Source organism: Pipra filicauda, unplaced genomic scaffold (assembly GCF_003945595.2).
Source record: "Pipra filicauda isolate LSUMZ 115617 unplaced genomic scaffold, ASM394559v2 scaffold168_size1973030_pilon, whole genome shotgun sequence".
Lineage (NCBI taxonomy): Eukaryota > Metazoa > Chordata > Aves > Passeriformes > Pipridae > Pipra > Pipra filicauda.
Window position 1 is genome coordinate 1,605,495 of NW_024104195.1, and position 25,494 is coordinate 1,630,988.

At 39.6% G+C, this 25,494-nt stretch overlaps 1 protein-coding gene across 2 annotated transcripts in view; it reads left to right on the forward strand.

Annotated features, from left to right (window-relative positions):
- The first annotated feature begins 3,262 nt into the window (after positions 1–3,262).
- The window catches only part of MARCHF3 (membrane associated ring-CH-type finger 3), a 73,657-nt gene continuing 51,425 nt past the window's right edge, over positions 3,263–25,494 (forward strand). The window contains exons 1-2 of one of the 2 annotated variants that reach the window (XM_039379457.1): positions 3,263–3,318; positions 3,549–3,803. The gene's annotated coding sequence lies outside the window, so the exon portion shown is untranslated. Of the gene's footprint in view, positions 3,319–3,548; positions 3,804–4,833; positions 4,853–25,494 lie in introns of those variants that run through there. The other variant, XM_039379458.1, reaches the window with a different exon arrangement.

The following is a 25,494-nucleotide window of genomic DNA, read 5'->3' on the forward strand; positions in this document are numbered from 1 at the left end:
TATAGAGAAGGGGTGGCTGCTTCTTCCAACCCTTCTTCTGGTGTGCAGTCAAAAAAACCCTGCACTGTGCATTCCTTAGTCTTATTTTCCTTGTCAACAAAAGTAGCAAAAGTAAACCCATGTGTAAGGAACAGGCCTGGGCTCTAGGGTGAAGATGGTTTGGACACAGGGATAGGAGGTGAAAACACATCAATAAGGAGCATTGATGGCACAGTTCAGAGAAGGAGCCATGCTATAAATTGTTTACAGGAGAACTGTTGAAGGACTAGATGAGGAGAAAAGGTGTGACAGTCCATTTTGTACCGTAGGTGCCACTGCAGGTTTCTCATTGCAAAATTAAGTTGTGTTCAGGTTGGTGGAGATATTATTCCCTTCTCTTTTATTTTCTCAGACAATACAAAACACTGAAGTAAAAAATCCAGGAGGCCACCCTCTCTTCCAAAGCCATCAGCCCTGCCAGTGGAATAAGGCATTCAATTACTACCTTCACATAAGAACACTAAGAGTTCACATCTTCTAAGCAGCAGATCACACAGAGAAGCCTTTCAGCATCATCTTCTGTTTCCCTGCCATTATCAATCCTAAAAGTAGTAATGTGAATTTGTGACCCTATACCCCAAATAATTTAGTAACCTCAGTGGGTCTAGAACTTATCATCAAATAATTACTTTCCATTTCTTTTGACACGTGGGAAGACTGTGTGACTTAGTGGTCTGCCACCTTCATTTTCCAAAAAACAAGAAAGGATGAATCATATGTAAATTGAGTAGTTTTTTCTTCTTTTTGCATATAATAAATGCAGCAGTCTCCCAGCACGTGCATCTCTCTAATAAATGTGTTAAAGTATAACGCATATATTAAAATGAGAAGGCATATGTACCTGCTGAATATATACTTACAGAGCACTATGCAACTTTGTGAAAACTGACAATTTACCCTTTTGACGGTGAGTATTAGCAGGAGTGCAAAAGTCCATAATGCACTATCCCTGTAATGTAAAAACAGCTTGAATGCAAGATGAATTTATTTCCTATTTCTGGCCAATTAAAAGGCACATACACAATGTCCTGTCTTCTACCAGTAACTATTAACAGCAAATACCCACCAGGCTTAGTTGCTTATATGTTCTACTTCTCTGACTCATTATTTGTGTCTTTAAATCATATACAGTATACAGAAGAGATCATCTAATTTTTTCAAGCATAGAACTCCTAGCACAGTGTCTTCCTGTCCAAACTGGCCTGTGATACATAATCTCAGATGCAGCTTTAATCATATGGCCATCTGGATTAGCTACACGTGGAAGTAAACAAAGCCCCATGTGCAAGTGTTTACAAGATCATATCTCAGTTTTTCTTCTCTTCATTACTTTCCAGACTGCTTTGCCTTGTACTCTACCAATAACATATCTTTTTTTTTTCTATTGTGTCCTGCTGGCAAGAAGTTCCATCCCATTCTTGTGAAGCTGTTTTACCTTGTATACCCAAACCTGAGTCCTTGCAAGGCAAGACTGGAGCAGTGACATATACCTGAATAAAAAAGTTTCCAGTTAGGGAACTCCAGCTGAATACTGATTTGTGCTGCTTCAGCAAAACACAAAACAAAACAAAACTGTAGTAAGAACAACGAAACCACCCTCTGTCCTCTATCCTCACCTCTGGCAGCATTGCAGATGAAACTCTAGTTCTTGGTCTTCATCTTCCAATGATAACTGACACATGACCAGGATATCCAAAGGGTAAAACAAGTTCCTCCAGAGGACAAATACTCTCAGGAGTCTGTCTTGTCCATGGAATGAACTGCAGAGACTGAGGGCACTCCAGACCTTCCTCATTTTTCCTCAGTGCTGCCTTCTGGAGTGTATATGGTTGGTTGCAACTCTATGCACAGAATATAAACTAAATCCCTCCCAGTCATACACAAATCTAACTGCAATGAGACACAACTAAATCTACTCAGTTTTCCTGAGACAAAAGGACAACTTTTGATATAGATTACTGTGTTTGTTCTTGTAAGTTTGGGTTTTGGTGGGTTTTTTTGTTTGTTTGGGGGGGGGGTTTGGTGGGGTTTTTTTGTTTCGGGGGAGTGATTTTTTCTTTCCTTTTTTTTTTTCTTTTTTCTGGGGGGAGTGCTTTGAGTTTGTTTGTTTGTTTGTTTTTGGTTTGAGCTTTGGGGTTTGGATTTTTTTGCCAGTTATGACATTCCCTGAACAGTCCCTGAAGATCTGCTTCCAGGAAGGTGACAGAAGTCTCTCCATCCATGTCCCCCAGTGCAGAAAATCATTCTGAATCAAGCCCCCAAACATTTTGGCCCGGTGGCAGCTCCCAAGCAAACAGCAGAGGGGTAGCTCTGTGCTGACTGTGACATTTAACATCTCTCATGCAGAAGGCATACCACAATGAATATGCCTTTGCTGTCATTGCTGCTGTGGAAGAAAGTTTGTGGGATAGAGGACATCAATCCACTGGTAACCAGGATCATTAATTTTGTATCTCACAAAACAGAATGTTAAGTTGAAGACAAGTGCTTTAAAAGCATCACTGCAAGATTCAGATGCTTAAAGACAAAAAAAAAAAAAGAGGTGGTCAGAAACCACATTTAGGCACACAGGATTGATGTGTGTACAGTTCTAGATGCAGATTTAAGCTTCTACTCTAGGAGGCGATACAGCCATTGCAAAAAGGTCTCCAAAGGTGCGTGCCAGGAGCTGTCACTAAGGTCTGTTGGCAAGGCTGGGATGCAGGTGACGTCTTTAATATTGCCACTCCAGTGAGCATCCACATTTCTGCTCAATTTACCTCATTTGCGTCCTGCTAAGCTATACTGAGTGACTCAAACAACCAGGCTGCGCTCTCCCCTTTCATTTAAATACACAGGTGGCACCTGTGTGCTGTTTCCATTTCCACCTGGGAGAGCACCTGTGTCACTGAGGGTGCAAATATAGGTGGGGGTTTTTGTCCCACTAACCAGAAAGTAGGTGATTTCTCCTTCCCTTGCGATTTGGCTTCTAGTAAAATTTCAGTATGTCTTGGTGCTTTAATGTGCACTTGTATCAAGGAAACACAGCAGTCTTATGAAATGCTCTCTCAGCCCCGCAACATTCCTTTATTTCTGAACAAAGCAAGCAAGGCTGAGTGAGAAAGGCAGGGAAATGGAGAGCTATAGTTAAGCAAAGAAAAATATTTGCCTTCAGGATTCCTGTAGGTTATTCCTTGCTATTTTTGGAACTCAGAGCTGTCATTTTAGATCCAGTTTTAACTGAGCCTCAGCAACTTGGACATTTTCATTGGCATCAACATGAGCTCCACAGGGGCAGAGGTACAGTAGCCCCCCAGAAAAGCTTTTTCTCTCAGACTATCAAGAAACAGCTATTTTAAGGTTTTAACTACTTTGTGACAAGAAAAATTTGAATTCTTTTCTTTTTCTTGGGGGGGGTGGGGTGGGGTGGTGGTGTTTATTTTCTTGGGGGATTTTTTTGTAGTTTTGGTTTGATTTGCCTTTTTTTATTAATCTAGACTTGACTGGGGTAGTGTTCCCTTTATCACCAGGACTTACAGAGAGCTGTCGCTACCTCGCGGCTCCTTTGTGTCGCTTCTGCTCCGTGGGTACCGCCGGGGGAAGAAGAGGAGGAGAAAGAGGAGGAGGAGGAGGGGTTGATGGCAGTAGGGTCCTGTGACAGTAGCCGAACCGAAGGCACGGTACGTGGGTCGCTCGGGGTTTGGCGGCTTCTGCTCCTGGCTCCTTGTCTGTTTGGCTGTTTCGTTTGTGTTTTGGAAGGACAGCGGAAGGTCCGTGTGGAGGAAGTAAGTGCGATGGAACACATGCAAATGGAAATGCGTGGCTATGGGGGGGCTTGTGCTTTCTATTCAGGAATAAACTGCTGCTTCTTTTTTATTCTTATTCTTGTTGTTATTATTATCGTCAATTTTCCAGTAGTACAACTGAGGTTTAATTTTAACTCTTTCATTAAAAAAAGGCATGTAAAGAGTAATAATGTCCAGCTTGAAGTGACATAGTTGAAGGCTCTTTCAGTCATAATTACCTTCAGGACTTTGGAACAGGGGGAGAAAAGACGGTTTCTTTCTGTTATAGAGGTTACACAAATCATAGCCATTTTTAGGATTCAGCCTTAGGATTCCATATCCTTTTCCCTTTTTTTCTTCCCACCTTTTAATTGCCAGGGATCATAGGCCTTTCTGCAAATACAAGGGATTTTGAAACTACTCAGTTATTGTACTTGCACATGCCAGAGGAGTTTAACTTTAAATGCAAACAGTTTCTTTAAACTTAGATTTAACCCCGTGTTGCACTCATTTTGGCCATACGCTGCTGATGGTGAATGCAGGGCATGTACCAAATAGTGTCTTAACTCCACAGAGTAACCTAGTTATTTCCAAGTCATGATACAAGTGAAAGCAGAGGATATTTATCTATTAGAGATTACTTGTTTTGACCTTTAAATAATTGCTGATGGCTTAGTCTGCTGCTGTTTGTTAGGCTGATGAAGCAGTGAAGTTGCAACTTGTATTTCTGCATTATTATTTTCACAGTATTATCACAGTGTTTTGGAACTTCCAGATGATGGAATACTTTGTGTGCAGTGGTTACTGGCTCACTCAGGTACCAGACTCCTCTGGGAACACATGGATCAGTGGCTGCCAGATTTCCCAGTCAGAAGTGATTTTGTTGTCTGTTCTGATCTCTTGCTTATTATAGGCCAGAGGATTTCACAAGTAAATTCTGTATCAAGCCCATTTCTATGAGGTCTTCACTTGCATGTCTGTAACAGGCTCCATGGAGTTCAAGCATGTTTCAAACTGCCTAGTGGCTCACAGGCTTGAGCTCTAAAAGGGTGGGTAACATCTGCTATTTTACGTGTCTGTAATTAGGCTGAGAGATATTTTGAGCTATCAAAATATGGGTTTGCATATAATGTTTATTAAAATACATCAGGATAATCTGGAACTCTTTACATGTAGTTCTTGTGGCATTTGTCCCGGAAGAGCCACCTTCTCTTTGCATGAGGGTGAAACACTGTGGGGCTCCTCCAAATGACTTCGCATTTGCTGTTTCAAAGTTCTTTGTTCTCTCTGGGCTGTGGTGCAAAAATGATACCTTGGTTTCTGCTGGGTTTTATTCTGCTTTCCGGAATTTGCTTGTCAAGCAACAGTCAGGTTCTGTTGCACTGTGCTTTTTTAACTGTGGTCTTCACACATGCTGTTATCTTTGTATTCGTGTGCCTATGCTGTTTCTGATGCCTCAGTTGACTCTCCTAACACTGGATGTATGTATGGTTGTGTTCACAACCTGCTTGGTTGCTTTGGAGAACATCAGAAGGGAAAGTAAGTGAGAAAAAGAAAAGAAAAACATCAGGGAAGAGAAGAAACCTGGCATGTTGCCACTGAAGTATGTGGCTTATCTAAAAGGACAGTTTACCTTTGTCTGCTCTGTTACACCACCTTCCTGAATTTGTGTAGGATCTCCTCCTCTGCAGTAGGTACAAACTCTTTCAGAGATGTGTGTAGTGTCAGAAACTTCATCTACATTTGAAAATACAGCTGATATCTGCATAGAGTGCTCTTTGCAATTCTCCAGGCTCTCTTGATACAAATTTTAGAGGGGCTGTTTTTGATGACCACCTGAATGGATTCATCCTCACACCATCATTAACCAAATGACATATTACCCTAGAGATGACTCCAGCTAGGAAGAGCAGGCCTGGAAGAGCCATTGTGGGCATCCTTCCTTTAAACTAGAACATGGATTGTAGACCGATGAGAAGTATGTGAGTGCATTACAAAAGTAGGCACAGCAGATTTCCACTGCTGAAGAAGGTGTCTTCCTTTCCTTATGGAAGCTGGCAGGAAGAAATGCTTCCTGCTGCTTAGACACACAGTCCTAAAGGGAGGAAAATTATTAGTGACACAGTGCAGGAAGGCTTGTCACAAAATCAAAGTACTCCAAATTGTTGAAGTGATAACACGAAGTAGAACACTTATCAAGGAATTCTTGCCTTAGTTCTGTGTCATCCTTGCTGTGTCAGTCCACTCAATGCTGTGCTGTAAATATTTTTGAGTGCCCTTACCATGATACACCTCTTCACACAGCATACAGTCTTGTATTTTTCTTTCCTATGATTACTGAACCTGTTTTCACATGAATAAAAAGCAATGGGAAAGGGAAAAGAGCTACTGTCTCTCACTTTGCTCTCAGTTAAGCAACGTAGACCAGAATTAATTAATAATTGTAATTATATTTTGTGTCTTGAAGATACTGATGATATTTTCAATTCCAGATTGATGCATCTCTAACTTCCTTTTTTTCCACTGCGGCAACAAAGCCAGCAAAGCTCTTAAACACGTGCCTATTTTAAGCCTGCCAGCAGTCCCTCTGACTTAATTCAGCTGAATGGCTGAGGGCAATTGTTTAATATAAAATTCTTCCTGTCCTGATGGCAGTCAAAGTTGTTGTGGTTTTGAGAGAAGAGGAGGGAGGGAAAGGGGGAGAAGTGGTTCATTCCTGAAACCAAGCATGACTTGGCCACAGTTCTTCTGCGAAAACTCTCAAAGAGAGTGTGTGTTAAAAATTCTGATGTCTTGGTACTTGCTTTCATCCTGACAGTAAAGGGTTTTGTGGAAAACTAAAAAGTTCTCCCCCTGAAAGTATCAGAACATTCTGGTTTGGCATTTCTCAGGTGAAATGTTTAGTTTCCAACCTTTGTGTTTGGGGTCAGCATTAAACCCCTCCTGAACCCTAGCAACAGGCTTCTCTCTCTTGAGCACCCTTGAGTACCCTGAGTGTCCCCTTTCATTAGAGATCCTGAGCTGGTTATCTCTCCTGTGTAACACTGGGATCTCAGAGGTACTCACAGAGTGATGGATCCCATGAACTAAATCCAAATGATTTGTATTAAGAGAAGAGATTAAATCCCTCACTAAATTTTCCCCAGTATAATGATTTGGTATCTTGTGGGTGAACTTCACGTTGAAAAACCTCCATTTTTTATGTGATACCCATTAATTCAAAATAGTTTTAGAAGGCCTTGTTGATTCTCACAACATTTAGCTGTAATAAAACCATGTGTTAAATCTGTCTCTGACATGTCTGTTTCTGAGCTGGAGTATGTCTACATCTTGGCACTTTAGCATCCTTCCATAATTCCTTTTTTCTGCCTTGAGCTTTTGCACTTCCCCAATTTTTTACCATTTTGCCAATATTTACTTCACACCTTTTTCATTCCTTGATATGCTTCCCCTTCTAAAATGTAGGCCTGAGCACTCTAAAGAGTTCAGGACAAGGATTTCAATCACCCTTCTGTGTTTGCCGCCATGCTAGGACTACTGCAGCGATCACAGTGATATTTCTTTGATTCTGTCAGGGAGATTAGTAAAGGATATAAAATTCCATGTTCCATGTGTTTGTGTGTTTGCTTTTTTCCCCTTTTCATTTACAATTTATTTTGAATTGTGTCCCCTTCTTAGCAGTGCATTTTATGTGAAGAACAAACAAGTTGTGCATGGGACTATTTAATCATAGAGAGAGTTTTTCAAAGCCCAAGACATTTGTACCTGTAAACCATGAAACAGGAATGAAACAATTTGGCTAAGCATCATGGACTGCCTAGTGTCCTTTTTGCATCTCAACAGACTTGGGTTTCTGGGGGTGGGAAAGGGGCTTCCTGAGCTGCCTACATGGGAAATGTCTTCCCTTGTTGCAGGGAAAAATACACAGCTGATGGAGAAACTGGTGGAAGAGACTTTTCGCATGAGACCAGACTAGAGCTGGCTCTTAATCTGTTATCCACAACCTCCCTGGTTTTGCTGTGATGGAGTCAGTCCTAAAGCTTTGTGGGGATTTGAACAGCTGGCCGGGTATGCCAAACTTAGGCCCCGCACTCTGAGTTTGTCTCATGCCCCTGTGAGCCAAGGGAACCTTCAAACATCCTCCTGCTCCAGGACACTTCAGTAGGACTAATTTGGAGATAATTCAGTACCCAAAGCTGTATCACTATAAGTTACCAATGAAAGGGAGGGAACAAGAATGAAGTACGAGGGTTAAAGGGAATGTAGTCCTGGCACTGATGTAGTTTGACTTAAATGGGGCAACTTTAGTCAATTTGGTTCACTGAGTATGAGAAATTTCTGGCTCCTGGGACCTTGGCACTTTAAGTGACAGCTGTACATTCCTATTCTTATTTTTTCCTCTCTCAGCAGTGACATTATTTAGAGTTGAGTGAAAACCACATCTTGCTTAAGGAGATGTGGAAGCAGTGTGCCTGTAAGATGGGGTAGATACACGTGCCTCCTTGAGTACCTCTTTGGGTACAGACAGGTGTCTGTCTGCTCACTTTCCCCATGCCAAGAGCTGCAGATAGAAGCCTGCTCTATTTCAGGAGCCGTATAGCTGTGCTAGCATGCAGCCCAGCCCCATCTAATGGGTCCTTTGGGTACATTTAAGGATTTCTTAGCAAGTAGGGGAGAAATTGTTCTGTCTCTACTCCAGGCTGCATTAAAGGCATTACCTCATATTAACTCATATGCCAGAAACCAGTCATACAGTTCTGACCTGGCTGGAAAAATTAGGTAGGTGGAAGTTATTCTTTGTCTGCAAAAATTTTTGTAAAAGTACCCTCCTTTGGCATCATCCCTGCCATGATGTCCCATAGTGACCCCCAGACCGGAGCTTTTCCAGGCTCCAGCAAGCACCAAAGCAATAAGCCGGTATGGACGTGTCTGTGTATACCAGCCTAGAGCTGCAAGGAATTTGCAAAGTATTTGGAGAGGGTTTTCCTGCACAGACACACAAGTTGTTGTGGTCTCTGCACCTGGGACAGCATGACTGGACAAAGCCATAAACTGGATTGAAGTATTTTTCTGTCCTAGGACGCAGAAGTTGCTCTGTTGCTGCCCCTTTTCTCAGGTTATTTCACTCTCTTATTGTTGTTTTGCTGCTGCCAGCCAGATTCTTATAAGCTGACTTTCTAAAAACAGGCCACAATGGTGTAAATTTTATTTGATACATGGATGTTGTAGCAAATTCCCATCCAACAGCAGTGCATTTTCTATGTTTTGTTCTGAGAAGTGCTCATTACTAGCATCCTTGTTTCCTAACAATCAGCCTTCTCTTGTAGTTGTCACTCAGTTTGATTTGCTTATACCATAGATTAGCAATATTAGATTTATTCCTGCTGGTGAAACTCAGGGCTTGACATCATGATATCTCAAATAACACAGAAAGGATGAGGGGCCTATTTATAAAACAGGTTGTAGCCAAAAAGTTAGTAAACAGTATGAACTGACTTTCTTTGTAAGGCATACTTGAAAGAAGTGACAGCAAAAGAGTTTATCAGTCTTTAAATTTGGTATTTCCACTAAATTGAAGGTTATGAACAAATCTGCCCCTGATATTACCATGTGGTAACATGCATGAATATCTGTAAGTCTTTTGGCTCATCTGTAGTGTTCTTCTGCTATTTGGTAAAGTAATATTTGGTCCCCAACACTGACACTATCAGCATAAGGTGTCTCTGTCAATTTTAAGTATATCTCCATCCATTTTAACAACCTACAGGCATTAAATATATTATGTAAACAGTTTTAAAATGCTGTTTCCTAAGAGTTTTATTAGAAATTATATGTATTTACTTGAAGATGACTTCAGCCTCTATGAACATGTCTCCATTTCTGGCCCTGTAAAGTTTGATGAGAAAGCAATTTTATTTTGCAGCTTGTATGGGTGGGAAACAGTGGGGCATTATAGAAAATATGTGACAGAAGTAGTTGCGATTGGAAGAATCCGTGATGTTTGCACACACAGTAGGGTGTGTCGGTCAAAGCTAGCAAAAAACCCCAGATTGCGACTGGGCTTTGCCAGATAAATAATCAGTAGAACTTCAGTAAGTCTTCAGAAAGGTAATTTTCTTTCAACCATGTGTTTAAAAGAAGGTAGAGAGGTTTCTGAATTATGGTTCTTCAGATATCTGTGATTAAAAATATTAGCATTTAATGCAGTAATTTAGTCCTACTGATTAATCAAAATTAGCTTTTAATATTTTCCCTTTGCTTTCCACAGTTGTAACTGTTACTTTTCTTTGTACTTCTGCCCCTCTGGATTGAATTCTGCTGTGCGTACTTCAGTGGCTGTGTAAGGAAATTTGCTCTGAGGTACCCATGGCTAATGTAAACCTAAAGAGCAATTTTTGAACAGTTTTGAACATTATGTCTATAATACTTTTGATCAAAAACACATGAAAATTGCAATTCTGCTATCTCTGTGAGGATAATATAAGCAGAGTTCTCATCATCTTCACACTGGCCTTACTGGAGTCTTAGCTTTGAGTTAAGAGCTCTTGTGGAAGCATTCCATAAAATTGAATGGAGATTAAAACTAATTGGTTTCTATGTATGCCACTGTAAAAACTCAAATAATAAGTTGAAGAAATTGTCTTTTTAAAAGTTTGGGGTTTTTTTTCTGCTGTTGAAAAATTTTGTCACAAAAGAGTTATTTTCTTCTCCCATTCTATAACATTTTTCATAATGGCAAAGAATCATTCACTGTATGATTTAAAAGAAAACTGTAAACAATGGAAATAAGAATCAGTGTAATTGTTGAGCATCATTTGTATCCCCAAAGTTTCAGTGACGCAAAAGCAAATTAAAAGAGCAATTCCAGTATCTCATATATTTTGCTGATATTAGTCATAGTGAGTTGCTGGCTAAGAAGTAAAAGTGAAAAATGCAGGTTTGAAATTTCTGATCTGAGCTTTAAGTTTTGAAAATCCCACATAAAAATTGAATGAGGGGGTTATTCAGTAGTGTAACATGAGACAGGAAGTGTTGCAGTTTTTAGAAGCAAATGCATCTTGTCACCCCTGCTATTGTGCACTGGTGCTCAGAGAGGGTATGGGCTGAATTCTTCCTTCAGTCATTCCTTATTGTCTCCCGACAGACCGTGGCAGATGGTCTCACAGGAAGAATGCCGAGGGGCATCCTGGGAAATGTAGTTCCTGGTACTCTGTTGCACGTGCTCTGTGGAATACTTGTATGTGATTGGTTAAACATCGTTTGTTACTTTTTGAAGCTCCTATATAAGGTGGTGTTGTTCTCAATAAAGTTGATTCAGGCGCCTGCCACGCCGGGGTTCGGGTTTCGTGCAAACAGTGCCGTCAACAGGCTATTTCCACAGTGAGAAAAAGTAAGAGTTGTGTAGGTTCCTCTGCTGCTAACCAACTCTCTACAGTAGGATCTTCATTGGTCCTTCTCTGATTTTTGAATCTTCTCATCTCTGCCTCTCTTTTCTTGAGAACCAGCTGAGTCGTAGTATTATGATCTGAAAATACATTTAGAAGGGATTAATTGAGGCATGAAAGCCAAGAATCCATTGAAATGCATAGCCTTATAATCTAAAATAATTCTGTGCCCCTGTTAGGAATAGTTTTTAATTTAATCTACTCATTCTGAAAAGTATGGAATATGATATCAGTAGAAGAAATATTAGTTATATCTAATCAGGTAAAACTTAGGTGGCTACTTTTACTTAAATTCCTAGGTTGCCTGGCATATTGTTTTACTTAGTTGATCTTAGCTGTTAGTTGTCTGTTGTCCATTTCACATATATGGCTTGTGTTTAGGTTGAATGTGATTAAGTAATTTGCCAATGTTTTGTTTGCTCACAATTTGATCAGAGAGTCCCATGACTATTCAGATTTTTTTTCTTTAAGATGTATAATTTTTTAAATGCAAGTCCTCTCTAAGAAGTATTTAATTTCAGTAATGGATTATAAACTGACCTATGAGTCAGAAAGGAAGAGGCAAGAGGCATATAATTTCAGGTCTGTGTAATCTTCAAACTTTTGTAGGAGAATCTTCAAGCTTCTGTAAGAAGGAAAAAAAAAAACAACCCTGTTTATCTTTGAAAACTGTAGTTATTAAAGAAAAAAAGAAATTTGCTATTAACTTCAGCAGAATTTTGAAGCAGAACAGAAAGCTTTTCTATATCACAACTGTTACAGGAGTACATTTGCTGGTGCCAGACTGAGACCTGGCTTTGGTTGTTGGTAGGAACTGTCCCCTCATGCTAAATTAAGTGGTTGAATAAATGCCCAAAAGCCTGGGATTATTTGGATAAGTAGGTAGGGTTGTGCAACGATGATTGAAGTTGAATCTGTTATGAAAGCAAGTATTCATTCACTCACAGCAGAAATAACCCAAGGTTATAAATACTGGGTACACCATGCAGATGACTGCTGCAGCAACCTGTAGAAACTTCTAGGTTCATGTTTTCACATACAGTTATCTGGGTTAAACAGATTTGGCTTCAGGTAATCAGTTCTCTCACCATCTTTTGAAAAGAGCACTCAGGTGACATTTTTCTTGTTAGGGAGCTTTGTGGGCTCTTGGCTCCTGGACAGGGTCAGCCCTCAGTGCTCTGCAGAGGAATTAAAACCAAGAGCAATGGGCAGGTAATAGGACTGTTCTCCCAGGAGGACACTAATCTCTTTGGTAACATTTTTTTTTCTTTATTGGGACAGAAAGCAGCATGGATGATTGTTTAATCTGGGTAAGGTAGAAGGCTCTTAATTCCTCATTGAATGCAGATGTGACAGTCATTAGCTGGGGGATAGGATCCAGATGGAGATTTTTTTGAGCCCTGTACTGGGATCGAACATAGCCTAAGATCTTTCTGGTCTTGGCAGCACCTGAGACTCACTCGGGGAACATGGAAGCAAAACAAAGCTTTGATTTTCTTTTCTGTAAGTGCTACCAGTATACACAAGCTAAAACCTGTTCCTGTTCTGTAAATGGATGAGTTAATTTGAATGCTGTCCTACATGGTCTTTCTGACTATATCCTGCAGGCAATTAACTGTATATTGCTCTAACTTTGTTCTTCCTGCTGGCCACAGCAGTCCTTGACACTGATTTGTCACCTTCTCTTTGGATGCCTCCATGGAAACAAATTAAAATCCTCTTCAAAGTCACGAATAACTACATTGTTTGCACTGAACCTCGTATGATCACCTCTGTGTTCTTGTTTGTGTTCCAGTATGTGGTAAGTTGTTCTTGACTTTGTCCCTCAAAGGTTCTTGTCTCTGCCTCTTGTCTCTACCCTTCTGGAAGATAAATGCCTGCCACACAATGCCTTCAAGGAAACTTGCTGACTGACGATGACACATGAATGGTAATTGCTAAGAGTTTATATATTCATGCTGGAGAATGGGGAGATGGACAAGATGACTCTGGAGGTCCCATCCAACCTCAGCTTTCTGTGATTCCACTTGGAAGAGCTATCCTTGACCACTTGTCCTGTAGTTTTCAACATAAGCTATCTATAATTAGAACTGACAGTCCATTTTAGTTAAGTATCAGTCCTATCTCATAAATAAGCACTGCAGCACTATGAAATGTGACGTATCTAGACGTGAGCACCATTTACCTAAATAAATTCTCGTATTTCCCTCTAATTTAAATTCTGTTGCTTTATTTTATTTGGATTGTAAATGCCGTAGGCCAAGAAGTTTAAGCAGTAACAAACAACAGAAGCATAATGTTGCTTGGAAATACAACTTTAAATTTCAAGGCTGTTCTGTTGACTTTCCAACAGCCGGTGTTCAGTAACTGTACTGCAAAAGGATGAGAGTAGTTTGAGTTTGTTCATTGAGAGTGGTGTCTATAGGTGATTAATTGTAATATGAATATTCTCCAATCTGTATATGTTCTGTACAATATATATAGCAAACTGTAAATATGTGAACACAGGTTGGTTTTTTTTTACTTCCTTGCTTTCTATAATAAATAGGTAAAATCAGTATTTCCCTTCCCTCTTCTTACCACTATTACCAAAAGCAATTCTGTCTTGATGTTGGTTTTGATTAAATTAATTTTTGAAGGGAATCCTTATGAACAAAATGTTAATATTGGTCTTAGTATTTAATATATTTCTTAGTCTCAGGCATAATGCTGAAGAATACTTGAATTATCCTTTGAGTCTAGTTTGAACTATGAATCCCAGACAGTTCTAGAGATTCACCTTCATCAGAGTGTAATCAGTGTTGTCAAGCAGAGTTCAAGGGTTTTCTGGTCATTTGCAAATAAGGCAGAAGAGGGTGGTCTTTCATTTTATCTAAGCAGTTTGCAATTGAGCATATGTGAAAAATCTGTAAGAATTACAGAAAAAAAAAAAAATGTTTTCTGCAGTCTCCTTGCATCTGTGTAAAGACCAGCTTAGGGCCCGAGTTAGAGATACAATGAGGTTTACTGTCACAGCAGCTGCAAGTTGCAATACAAACAGACCTCATTAAATAAGCAGTTTTGTGTGTTACGTGATCCAGATGGTATACTGGGCAAAACCTGAAACTCCTCCCTCTTCATTGTCTTTTAGGTTTTTTTGTGTGTTGTGCTGGAGTAGCCAACAGAAAGTCTAGCACCAGAGAAAAGGGAGGATTTTAGAGAGAGAGAGAAAATCTTGAACAGAAGTCTTTCAGATAACTGTTAATTAGTATAGGAAGAGATCCTGTGAATTGAGCTGCCCTGTTCTTTAGGGAAAAGTTAGATTCTGATTCTCTCCGACCTTCCCCACAATTTGTTGAGGCTTTATAGTCGTCTTGTGGGAAATAGCAGACGGGTGGCATTTCTCCCCTAGCTTGTGGTATATATAAATATTCTTAACCCTCTCTCCCTTTGTCTCTTAGTTGACAAAGGAACTTGCCAGAACTGAACCTAGCTGAACTGAAACCTTTGCAAGTTTCTTTCTAACACACAGAGTGTAGTAGTGGATATTATTCCTTCTTTAGCCTCTTTAGTTCTGAAAATGCAGCTTCTATGTAGAAAAGGGCTTTTGATAGTTTCTGACATTTTTCACCTCTGGGTGAATCTCTGTGTGTCCATGTGTTCACATTAACATTCACAGAAAGCAAATCTAATCAGTTTTCTGATGAAAGTGGTAGTTTCATCCCTAAAGGAATCTGAGGGAGTATGTATGGACAGACTGGCATGGAAACAAGTTTAAGCTTAGCAACAGTGAACGTGGACTGTGCTGAGTAAAAGTTCAGAGAAAAAATGCTCTGTCTAGAGATGCTTTGGATTTGACTGCGTAACATTTGTTTCACAACTGACCTTAATGGGCTCCTACACTCATAATTTGGTTATGTTAGGAGCACAGCGCAGGCTATGTGCAGTCCGTGGTGCCCCGAGGAGCAGACAATGAAAGAGATGACAAATTGCCCTTGCAACCTGACAGAGCCGACAGAGTTTACTGCATAAACTAGATAACTTTTACACTTCATTTGTATTGTGTATTGCTGCTGTGGCAGCGTGGCCTCTGGAGAGAGCAAATTCAGCTTAGCGGTTAAAAGAGGAAACTTTACAGCCGGTGCTTCTTATTCCTGCCACTGCTGTGAGCAAGCAGGAGAAAGCCAGGCAGTGCTTCTTTCCACCTCGGTTTTGTTATGTGTAAAATGAATATGACTGCCTTAAAGTGATGGTTTGATTATTATTTTAGTACTGATACACTTTGCTAGAAAGTTGTAGTAGGTTTGCATGCTACCTATGACTTCAGTAAACTGATAATAGCAGAGTTGTTTGTCTGTGATGGTTGAAGGACAAGATTCCTTCAAGATATCTTCTAAAGTAGTACCAGGTATGCTGGTTTACTTCAGGTAGCCTGCATCTGTTGGTAGATTATTATCCCTTTGAGCAGTGATCACGAGTTACTAGATTTTCTTTAATGACACGGAATGAATGATAATGAAAAGGAAGAGTCATATGCCTTTTCTTAAGCTTTGTGTTTTACTTCTCTATGCTGAAGAAGTCACATAGTTCATTCTGTTGTGAGATTGGTTCTACATAAAATGATTGCAATGAAAACTTCAGTTCAGAAAGGAGTTTGAAAAGGTTGTTAACAAGGACAAAATAGCATTTCTTGATTTTTAAACTTTTCTACTCTTTCTTTTATTTTTGTGGTCTTACAAATGTATTGTCCCTTCCAGAAAAAGCTTTGCTTTTTGTTTCATTTTGTTTTGTTTTGTTTTGTTTTTAGGGGTTTGTTTTTGTTTTTTTCCTTGGATTGTTTCGGCTTTTGCAACTGATGAGTTACTGCTGGTTATTACTATTTCCTTGTTTCCCTTTTCCCTCTGCCTTGATTTGTTACCTACTATTTTCCCTTATCTCTCCTATCCTTGGTGGTCTCCCCATCCACACCCCTCAGGGCTCCTTGCATCAGCAGCTTCCAGCATCTCTCAGTTCTAACTCCTGTAATTCATGTTGTCTGGGCAAGCACTGGAACAAAATGCTGCCTTCAGAGCCTTTGCACTGCATTTTTCATGCTGACAAAGAGGTTCTTCAGATGAACACGGCACTCACCCATAAAATTGACTGAGTATATGGAAAATAACAGGAGATAGAACTGGTTTTAGAGTTGAGCTCTCTTAAGCAAAGGTGTGTAGCAATGTACAAAGGCTGTTAAATGTCGAAAAATAAACACATTGAAATAGCTTATCATTTATCTCTGTTGTTTAGCTGAAATGAGACAGAAGTCTTTGAAAGTGGAGCAAAATCTGGTGCTGAATATCCAAGGTAGCTGGCACCAACAGTCTGCCTCTTTAAGAAATCAAGATGCTCACAAAAGTTATTGATGTGCTTTTTGGGTTTGTTCAAACTCTGCCAAGACAGACAGACTGGCAAGGTGGAAACCTCATCTGGCACATTTCAAGCCTGATGACCAAACTTTTGTTGTAGTACATCTAGTGCCTCATCCTGTCAGAAACAATGCTGTAAGCAGAATTTATTTAATTATCCACTAGGGAAAATAATTGTCTTCTATAGCTGTCTGCTTCTGATGAAATCCAGTTATGGATCTGTGGATCTTTCCAGACGGAGGAGTAGAAATGTAAATGCAGTGTCTGCTTCATTAATTGTGGTCATGGATCTAGACTAACTCTCCATAGAGAATACACTATTCCATATTAAAATTCCAGCCATCTGCAGTAGGTCTGTTCCTGTTCACAGCAGATAGCACTGTGTCATCACGGAGTAGGGATTTGGTCATCTGGAGAGACAACCTTTAGATAAAGGAAAGCTCTCCTGGCACTGGCTTTGTGTCAAGAGGAACATGTGCCTGGACAGTTGCTGGTGTAATACCTCTGCCCCAAACTGCTGGTCATGGGCTCCAGAACTGTGTTTGGGTATTTGGGCCTTGTAGGGAAAAATGTGAGTAAGGAAGCAATGGCAATCTCTTATGTAAGGCTGTCATGAGCACAGACTGAATACTTGCATGGGATGGTTGGGCTTTTGATGTGTCATTTTCATTGTTTCCTCTCAGCTGTGCATCTCATATGCAAGATGAGCTCTGTCCAGGTGGACATGCTATTTAATTCATTATCCCATCGCAGTGAGCAAATGGGAAGGTTGTTTTGTTATTTGACAGGCTTTCAAGTCCAGTATTTTCTTACTGCATCTTTGTTTACAGACCTGTAAAAGGTGACTTTGTCAGTAATGAACCGAATCCTGGATGTCAACCTTGTATCCCTCTCCTCTTGTCGCTGTCATGATGCAAACTCCAGTACAGAGGGCATGAGAGCAGAGTCCTCTGGTCTCACCACCTCCTGCCCCAGCAGGTGTGCTGGAAGCATTTTGGGTGCTGCTCTACTCTGATGCATCTTGTCTAATGTTCGTTCAGCACAAATCAATTGAAGGTTATGCCTGATTGCCACAAGGAAGGTAACAATGCTGGTTTTAAGATGCCTTGAATTGTTGCAAGACATTTACAGGCACAAGAATGACATTTACAAATCCTAGGGTTTAAAATTTTAGATAAGGAGCTGCTTCTGTGTGATGGTGGTTGTTTTCACCTAGATTGTGGATCATGGACGGAATTTTACAGCAGATCTATAAAAACCAAAGCTTGAGTATTTAGCCTTGCACCATGGGCACAGGCAAAAATAACGATGTGCTTGTATTGACTACTCTGTCTCAGTAGCAGGAATTTCACCACACTGTATGTGTTGGATGAGGACCCAGTGATGCTCTTTCATGACGAGTAAACACCTTTTCTAGAACTGTTAGTTTTTTTCACGGGAAGTTGAGTATATGGCTTCACCGTATTCCGCATGGTATGAATAAAATACCACTGGCAGAAGCTAAAAATTGTCGGCGGAGGGGCTCTGACAGACTGCTCATGACCAATATGATCTGCAGAATGTCCACTTTATTACAAAAAGATACCCTTTATATATTGTTACTACACCCTAGCGCGTGATTTCTTCTTCTACAGTATTGGTTACATCAAAGAGTTCACAATGTAAACATACCCTGTTGTCCAGTTCTAAATGGATTATTACAGGTGTCCATATGAGATGAGGACACATGTTTACCTCTTGGGACTCCTCCTTAACCTTGGCACAGATCCTTCTTTGTCTTGGCTTCAGAGCCTGAAGCCATGATGATTGCGCAGTATTTTTTACAGTCTGTACCCAGCTATGCCAAGGCAAGGCCTATAGAAATGCAGGAGAAATTGCTCACTCAATTCTGCTCTCCCAACAAAAAGTCAATCCTGAGCAGTTGTTATTACACAAAAAAAATCTAGGGAGAGTTATGTTAGCTTGGTGTGTTAAGCCTGCATGCTGGAAGGCCCCTTTGTCACCCTGGGGGATGTATTTAACAAGGGGCATAAGACAGCACCAATGAATATGCGGGAAATCAATAATGGAAGTATCTGTCAGCTGTTAATTCTGTTGTTTAAGAAAGACAATTTTATACCACATTAAAGATTTTTAAAGTGTTATGCAACATCCAGGGGTGTTTAAAAGTGTGCACGAGGATACCGTGCTATTGGCAGCAGCATTTTCTTGGCAAAAGAGTTTTTATCTTCCCTGGTGTGTTACACTTTGTGGTTTCGTTCACTTTATAAGGGGTCTTTAGACTGTGGAATAAGGGCTCTTTAAACACTCAGAAGAAGAAGCCAAAGTGAAGCTTTGCCAAACCACAACTGCTGCAGTGTTGATTTGTTCAGTTTTCTTACAGGCCCAATTTACAGTATTTAGCAAGCAGTCATTCATTGACATTCAGAGCAGTGGCTGAGTTTCTCAGTGTTTATAAGGAAAGAAAAGGAAAGGGAAAGGAAAGTCTTGGATCTAAGCTTAGATATGATATGAACCTGAATCTACACTGTGATTTTGGTTCCGATGGTTTTTTGTAAGGGAAGACGGATTTTGGAATTTATTTTTCTTTTCAAAAACTAATTTTTTTTTGTGTTTGGTAAGAGTCAGTAGCCCAGCTTCGTCCCAATATTCTAGGTCCCCAGCAGAAACTATGTTATGTGTGTGTATATATATATACACATAAACATACATACATATATATTTATACCAGACATTAAAATAGTTCAGGCTGATTTAAAGGATGTCTTTAGTGTATTGAAAAAACAGAACTGTGCAACAGAAATGTGAATATTTTTGGTTTCCCTTAAAGAAATGGTCCTCATTCAGCCTTCTTTGGGGGTAGGAATGCAGGGTAGGGGAAGAAGCTTGGTGGGAAATAGCAGCAGCTGTTTAGTACAAGATACCAAAAAAAAGCAGGAGTCTCTTTACATGGAGACACAGTGCTTAAAGGAAAAAAAGGGATGCATTTTGTGTCCCCTTATGTTCAGTACCTGAAAGTATTTTGATTAAGCCTTTGAGGTGTAGCTGTGGTATTTCTTTTCAGCCTCCTCTTGTGCTTTTTCCTTCTCACTTCAGGGTTCTCTGAAATATTAATAAATTAGAGTAAGAGTTTGGTCAGCCTCTGAGTGGAAGAACAGGGAAGAGTCTTTCATAGAGCTCTCAATGCCCTTTATTTTTTATTAGAAGCTGTTTAGATTTAACAACTCCACACCTAGTGTTTAAAATCCTTCATCTCTTACTTGTTTGGATTTTATCTTTAAAATATTATAGTCAAAGTAGGTGTTTTTTTAGTGTGATGAGGTTTGCTGCTTCAGAAACAGAGAAGTCATATGTCTTCTATTTCTAAAAGCAGAGAGAAATACTTTCAGGATGATAAAGCTGGGTCTTTCTATGTGAAAAATGAAACTGAGTGCATCAACACATTTTCCTGTCATTTGTGCATCTTTGTAATGGGCCACGATCCATACTGGCAACCTTGTGTGTCAGCTCCAACTGTGTATAATTTCAGTCTTCCCTTAACTCTGTTGCCCTTGGAAGCATTAACATTTGTCATTACTGTGAAAAGGAGCAGAATCTTTCAGTCATGTCAAAAGTCTTCTGACTTTCACATGCAGTTTTTGAGAAAGGAAAGCCGGAGGTGTTGTCCCTTTTTGATGTACAAAGATTTGCCAGGATGCTTTTTGTGTTTGCAGAGGCTGCTTTTCTTGTGTGATAAGGTCAGACAGTCATGCCTTTCTGAGCCCAGCTCATTCCTTCCCAACACCTCTGAAAGATATCAACTCAGCAGCAATGAAGATTTACGGGAATTGCATGTTAGAAACATGATGGCAATATGAGGCTGACTGGCCAGTCCTTCTCCTACCTGTCCTTCCAGGTCGTTGTGTCCTCCTCTAGCAAGACCAGTGTGGAGCTACTTCATTAAGATGAAATAAGATCAGCAGAAAGTGCAGAAACTGCAAGTGTTTTTTTTTTCTTTTAACTATTCACAGAGTGATTAAAAACAGCCTGGGAAAAGGCAGCCTGGGGAACACTTGTCCTCCCTATCCTGTGGCAACCAGATTTCATGATGGAACAGGACGAGGGGAGAAAGAAATGATCTGTGTCACAAATGTCACAATGTCAGAGGTTTAATTTTTCCTAGGAAGTCTTCCTTCCTATCTGGAGGTTTATGGAAAAAAGATTTCTACAGGAAAAAAAAAGAAATCCATGGATACAATGTGAACTGAAAACCTGGTGTCTTGTTCTAGAACTAGATGATGGGAAAGAAACTTAGCTTTGCAGAGATTTGTAAATCTCTGTTTCCTCATTAGTTGAGTCAGTTGAGCTCCCTCATTCTTAGATGCCACTAACTGTAGGAGATAACAGATGTGTAAGGATAAGAGGGGAAGAGAAGTTACCCAGCAAAAGAGAATTATAGAACATGGGAACAAAGTTTAGGCTTGAGATGCAGGTGTAAAAAAGGGAAAAGAAAGTACAAAAATTGTGTAAATCTGAAAGGAAAAGATTAAAGACACTGAATTCAATTGAGGAAAAGCTATTACACACACAGACAAATTGAAAAAAAAAAAGTATAGCCAGGAGGAGGAATGAGAAATGCTGAGGTCTTAGTATAAATTACTTAACTCTTCCTGATTTCAGGAAAGAAGTGATTTTATACTGTGTTAAGCAACATGTTACAAAGAAGCCTTTAAACTTGGAATTCTTTTATGGATTTTTGACCATTAAATGAAGTGCAGATATGTCAACAGGAATGGCAGCAGGGATGATTCTAACTGCTTCTGAGGTTATTTTACAGGCACATAGGAAAAAAATAATCAGAGAAGATAGTGCTGTGCATTCTCAGTATATTTAAAAATAAGACCACAAATCTTTTTACCTTATATCTGGGATTTTTTCCTCCATCTTTTAAAGGAGTGGAAAGAACAGAATGACACAGATGAGGGTTACACCTTGTTTTATGGTATAGTCTTCCCATAAATATGCATAACAACTTGTCATGTGAATGTTGTTTTAAAGTAAATACATCTCAGAGTAAGCCATTGCTGCTTGCTGATGAGTAGCTTTTGCAATGCTTGGCATTGCAGGGTAGGAAGTTAGTCCTGCTCTAGTCCTCAAGGCAGCCCAGGGCAAGTGAAAGTTTTTGTCTAAATTAAAAATAACATGAAATTTAACAACCTACTCTTAGGAAAGTCTTTGACCATCAGTAGTAACTAATCACTGTTTTGTATTGGGTTTTTTTTTGTTAAGTGACTTGGCAAAGTGAGTTATTCTGGTTAAATTCCCGTCATTCCCACCACCGTACGGCACCTCCTGTGTGTTTAAAAAACTGAAAAAAATTAAAATCAGGCTTTTAACAGGTGAATGTGTGTGTATTCTCAGTGCTTTTGGGATGTGGTCACAGTGCATTAGACTTGGCACAGATTCATTCAGTTGCTGGAGAATCTAGTTCTGAGCTTGGCCTGTAAGTTAAGCTCTGTGTGAGTTACTGCCATGTGTGCTGGCTCAGTGGCTGGATTGAAAGGAAGGTAGAAGTTTAGGCAGTAAATTGGTCCTAGTGCATTCAGTAATTCTCTGCTATTGAAAGTTATGCTGACAAGTGGGTACACTAGCTGATCTCCATACAGTCTCTCCATTTGCTGGAGTACTTCTTTTATGGCCTCAGTTTAAAGAATAAAGGCTTTGTAGTCTTTCTCAAAAAAAAAAAAGTTAAACAACTTTAAAGTTCTTTTAATTTTATATCAGTTGAAGCTGTCATGCAATCATCTGTGTGACATGCACAGCTCTTGGCATCATAGAACATCTTGATTGCTACTGGAGGCACAGTAGGGTGTAACAATAGACTGAAAAACATGCTGCGAGGCTTTGGGAGTTAATTAGGGTCAAGGAACAAACATTATGAAGAAATGCATTACTGAGAGAAAGAAGAGAGAACCAGTTTTAATTTAGTTAGACTGGCTAACATGGCTTGTTCTGTTGGGGTGGTAGGAAATGTGGTGCTCCAGTGTCGTGTTTTGGGTATGGTGTGATTGTGCAAAATACCCAGTGGTGAAGGGGGGCTCTTATTTCATTATTTTCTTTCCTGTTTGGAATGAAAATAGCCAAGCTCTATAGGCAGTGCTGTAAGAGATGAACTTACTCTCTAGGACAGAGAATGCTGTGTTTGTCTTTTGACTTTTTATAGTACTCTTTCTGGCCATGCAGTTCTTTTAATGGAGTCACGTGTCTAATCCTTTTAGCTGAACGAAACATTGCAGCAATAATGAGTAGGAACGAGACAGGGCTTTGTGTGTGCAAGTGAGGACCTTAAGAGTATGGGGGTGGGGCAGCTGTAAATGCTCAGGTGATTGTGGCTCTACTAAAAGGATGAGAAATTTGTACAGATGGAAAATGATAACAAAATTTTAAAGTGTTTAATGAAATAGAACAAAATTGCAGCTAACTTCTGCTCCTTTTACCACATGTGGAGGTGCTTATTCGATTGGTTTTTAAGGTCTGGTTTGTTTTTCTTATTTATTACAAACACAAACTAGGGTTCAAAAAAGAATATAAAAATGCTCCCAGCTGGAAGAGTGTACTCCATTGCTTTGTCAGTTACTGTGTCTGTCCTTTCTTGGTCACCCTATAACCAAATCCATAGAGCTGTTAAAACATCTGTGAGCTAGAAGTGGTGGAAAAAGTTACATAGTAGTAAGCTGTTTCAAAATACTGAATTGTTTAGAAGGGTGATGCAATTCACAATGAATTAGCTTTTCTTCTCTTGAATACCTTTGTGGGAATGAGTTTCCATGCTGTTCAGTTCATATGTAAAATTAGTCATTGCAGAGGTTTCACAGGTACATTTTCTGAAGTTTTTAAAGTACTTAGTTTATAAAGCAGCATGTAGAAATTTAAAAAAAAAAGAAAAAAAAAGTTACCAGGGAAACATATATTTGTTTTTGAACTGCTACCATCCAAATGTATGCAGGGAGCAACAGCACAGGAATTGTCATTTTGGGTTTAGAGGAAAGGAAGAAAAATATATCTGGGATGATGCCTGCTTCTTCATTTTGCTTTGCATACATTGCTTTTCAGATGTTGAATTTTGTGACTGTGGTTTTGAAAGCAAAGAATTTGCATACAGGATTTGTATTTGTTCTTTGAAATCTTTGCTATATGAAAGAAAGTTACATTCTGCCAAGATACCCGAGAGAGAACAAGAAGCTATTTCTGGGAGTGGAAAATCCTCCTTTATTAGGCATGCTAAGCTTTAGAATTTCCTTGTGAAGTTTTATTGCTAGTTGTGTCAAAGTCCTGTGAAAGTAAAGGATTTTTAAAAGACAGATACCATGTTAACTGACAGCTGCAACATTTAAAAATTCATTTTGAAATTGAAAGTTGAAAATCAGACACACAAATAAGTGATGTATAAGCCCTTAGTACATTTGACCACTTATGTATCATCTGATTGTCTGTGTCTTGTTAAGGGCTCCATTACACTGTGTCTGCTTGTGCAAATATGCATAGTTGTAAAAGTACATTTCTTAAATGCTCAGAATTTGGGAGGGTGGATAGGGAAATAACCTTGGCCTGCTGATTCTTTTAGTTCAGTCTCCATGGAGTTGTACACGCTGTCCTCCTAATTCTGTTTAGTATAGGCAGGAAACACTTTTTCCTGTAGATTATGAAAAACTCAAGGTGCTTTTTCAATTTTGGTGTGTCCTTTGTCATCTGGTATCTGTAATAATCTTGAGAAGACAAGATTGGGGAATGTGTGGAGTGCGTGCAAAGTTATAGAAAAATAAATGAAGGAGGGTTTTCTGCAGTGTCAGTGTGAATGTGAGGCTGTGTTCTTGTGCAGAAACACAAATGCAATGCTCCTGAATATGTTTGGGGTTGTCAGAAAAGTCTTCTGAGTACACCATCCTCAGTTTTTTTAAATAAATACATGTTATGGTGCTGAACCACCAAAAGCTTTGTGTGAGTGTTTGGAATTCAGTTAGTGGAAGAAGCAGCCCCTGGAAGGCATCCCTTGTCTGCAGGGATTTCTCAAGTAGCCTGGCTATGTTTTGCCAACAAGATCTCTCTGCTGTTTATAGGAAAGACTAAACAATAATCTTTATATTTTTCTACCATGAGTTTAGAAAAGCCATTTATCAACGGTTGGAGTAATCAAATGGGTTATGAGTACTTGGTGCTTTCTTTTGCATCACAAAACAAAATGCCCTTCCGCTTCTGCTGAATTGACTTGGGATTTTCTAGTAAAGCAATGCATTCATGGAGAGAGGAATCAATAAGTTCAAGTGATCCCTGTCCTTTTAGATAAGCTATAGTCAATCAGCAATGCTGTCCATAAGATTTTGATGCTATTCTGGAACTGCATTACAACTCCTAAACAAAACTAAATATAATAAAACTGCATATCAGCTTAAAACTGATGTGTTAAAATTAAGTAGAAAAAGTGTAGCCAGCTGAACCAAAGACCTGCCTCCACAATTTTATGTTTAAATAGTCACTTTGAGCTTGCTAGGGTAATGCATCACATGGAAGTCTGTTCTTCCATCTGCTGGTCTAATGATACATTAAGTTTTAACAAAACATTAATTCCCAAAGCCTTGAAATCTTGTGCCCTCTATCGTGACTGACTGGATGGATTTTGTACAGTGAGTTGTATATGTGGGTGGTTGTATGTGACTGGATGGTTAGCTAGATTTTCATTGCTGCAAATCTCTGTCCTGCTGTAAAGCTGTGGCACCTAGTCACATAGGTGCAGAATAACTTTAATTCTGACATCCTGTAATCTCACTTGAACTGTTAAAAAAGCTGCATTCTGCCACAGGACAGGTCTGAGGAATTTCTGGCTGA